Here is a 3313-nt window from a genome sequence, read left to right as displayed (position 1 = left end):
TACCTACCTACCTACCTACCTACCTACCTACCTACCTACCTACCTACCTACCTACATACGTGTACGTATGTACGTACGTACGTACGTACGTACATACAAACATACATACGTACATACATACATACATACGTACATACATACATACATACGTACATACATACATACGTACGTACGTACATACATACATACATACATACATACATACATGCATACATACATACATACATACATACATACATACATACATACATACATACATACATACATACATACATACATACATACATACATACATACATACATACATGCCAGGTGCGGTTCGTCCATAGAGCATGGTGTTGCAGTGCCGCCCAAAATGTTTTAATGTTCTATGACGTAAAGCACCCACAATAATAAATAAAAGACGCCAGAAAAAAACCCACTAGCCAAGTATTATATCAAAACACTTCCCTCGCTGGCGCCGTAATTGTCATTTCTATTCTATAGCGCCGTAAAACATCTACCCTGCCATGCCTAAGTTCATGCGCCGTATCTAAACATAACAGGATAGTCAACAGTGGAAACCTGACCTATTAATCGCTCCTTATTATTTCACTCGTGAAATATAGGCGAGGCTGATATCTCAAACGTGAAATATAAAAATTTGCATAAATTACTGCGCGCACTATATTCGCCTGGAAACATTTTGTAAACAAAATATAGATCTAGACTTGAACCATAATATTTCTAGATCGTGAAATGTTATAGTAGCCGCTATTTGCCCTCTGTAAAAACGTTGCTGCAAAGCCCACTCACCAAAGGAGCCCAAAAGAAGTGCCAAACACTTAAAGACCAGGTTGTAAATAGAAGGTCTTTCCAAACACCAATGTCCCACTGTCCCTAGAGTACAGAGTAGGCACAACTCTCTACAATGCGCTTAATTTTGTTCCAACTGAGTTAAAATTTCAATGGTGCGCAGCATAGTGAACCGAGATTACGTCAGAGTGTGGCGATGTCTTTTAGTGCAATGTTAGTGATAGCCAAGACTGAAGAATAAATCTTAGGCTAGGTCTTGGGTGCTATCAAAGAGTACATAACAAGAGGGGCCAATTCTCTCTTTGAGCCAATTAAAAAAGTGTCCTCAAAATCCGGTGGCGCCCTCTTCGGAAAAGCGCACCTTTAGCGAAAAGAGTTATCCTACTTGAGTTTTAAAAATCAAAGTGAAACTAGCAAGTTTGTTAATGAATTTCGGAAGAACGCTTTTTTAAAATGGTTACGCTGACAAAAAAACCTCTTCCGGAGGAAAGGGTGATTGTTTTCTTCGTTTAATTTGACTTTAGAATGAAAGGCGAGAGGTCATTAAAATTTTTAAAAACTAAAACTCCGTACTGAACGAACCCGAACTGCTGATGAACAGCAGTCGATCTGCGCACGCAAGGAGGTGCTATTCCTATTCTTCTTCTGGAAAAACGAAAGAGAGCTTCAAAACAGACTGCAGCGCCATCTGAAGCAAAGAGCATACTTCCTGCGGACACTTTGTTGGCTGAGTGGCCCATCTTGTTATTTACTATCTTTGGTGCTGTCAAGTCTAGGCATATGCTAGCAAACGACTCCTAGCCTTTGGTTTGTTTTGGTTGCAAAGTTTGAAATCAAAGTTATCTCTATTCTCACGGCAACATGCCATATAAATGCAGTTTCTTAACCCCCTCACTGCTACGGTGATGTAAGGCTCACGCCACCTGTGTGTGCTTTGAGTCAACAGATTTAACCCTTTTATTGCCCGGCCCGAACATACGAATAAGCCGACTTTGTATTACACCCCATTTATCCCATCTCCCTACCTCACTGATTCGTCCCTCCATTCCACTCAGTAAATACATTATTGGCAATGGTACTGCCACTGTTGTGCCTACAAAGGAGCACTATAATATAATGTGTTGCTGGTGCTAACATTAAATCGTCAAACTTGATTTAATTTAAGAAATAACACATTTGTTCATTTCTATGGAGTTTGTATATTTGCATACGCCATGCGAAACCACATGAGGTTAATTCCAGTTGACTACTTTTTGCGACGTAACCCTAGCACATGTTAATAAAAGACAAGCTGCGCAATAATATGTAAGCATTATGGTCTTATGTTTATTTTTTGGACTTATTTTTACACATTTAGATGCCTTTTTCAAAATCACTAAAGGTCAGTAATTAGGTTTTCTTGACTAAACCAAACAAGTTCGAGTGGCTGAGTAAAAAAAAAACCAAAAACAACAAAAACGCAGTGTGATAGTCTGCAGGGGAGGGCAAAGTTTTGTAAACACACAGGTCGTCTGTGAGAGATCAGCTCACTGTCCCTTTCGTTGTGGGGTTAAGAGTGTTGACGGTTATTGCATGGGCGTCGGTGGAAAGGGGGACAACGACGATACCAAAAAAACCTAAAATCAAGCTTTTCAAAAAAGCCAACAACGAATTATTTTATCTCTATAAACTGAGATTGATAAAACTGAGGAATGCACTTTTGCTTGAAGATTTGCCTCATCACCCAATTCTCGGGGCCTAGCAGTGAAGGGGTTAATTTTTCAACTTTTGAATTGTACATTTTCTGCTTGCTTTGCCTACTTATGTTATTATTGTTTTGTTTTGGGTTTATTCCGCGGAGGAGGACATACGGAGAGCACAACTTGTAAATAGCGTGATTTTAAAAAAACGAAAACAATCCAGATGTTTTCTAATCCTCACTCTGATTGAGAGAGGCAAGAAAATTTTGTTATCAGTTGAAACTCTTGAATGGATCCTCTTTTCCAGTTAGCTGGTCATTTGAACTTTGTCGGTCCGGATCTATTTCGCTTGCTGATATCAGTGTGGTATAAAAATTGATTACACTCGTTATGGTGGTAGACCATGTGAGTGATTACAACAGGCAATTTCACAAGTAGGATAAATCATGATCTACCACCAATACTCATGTAATAAATCATTTATCACCGATAACCATGAATAGGCTAGAGTATTAAAAAAACCAATCAAACTAAAATAAAATAAATAATATAAAACGAAGAATACATGGCAGTGTATTGTTCCTTTTGGTGCGTTTGTTCGTTTGTTCGTTTGTTTGCTTATTTGTTTGTTTGTTTGTTTGTTTGAGTACACAGAAGCACATCAATACAATGATGGTCATTTTGTGTTGTAAAAAGTAAGACAGACAGACAGAAACACCAGCGGAAAAGTAAAGAAGCGTGACCTACCAGTGGCACCTTCCAGCCACCCTCCATCCCCGTGGGGAAATTTTGTAGGCAAAAAAATGTGATATATATGTGTGTGTGTATATATATATATA

Source organism: Aplysia californica, unplaced genomic scaffold (assembly GCF_000002075.1).
Source record: "Aplysia californica isolate F4 #8 unplaced genomic scaffold, AplCal3.0 scaffold00218, whole genome shotgun sequence".
NCBI classification, from domain to species: Eukaryota; Metazoa; Mollusca; class Gastropoda; order Aplysiida; family Aplysiidae; genus Aplysia; species Aplysia californica.
Note: the sequence above shows the minus strand (reverse complement) of the source record.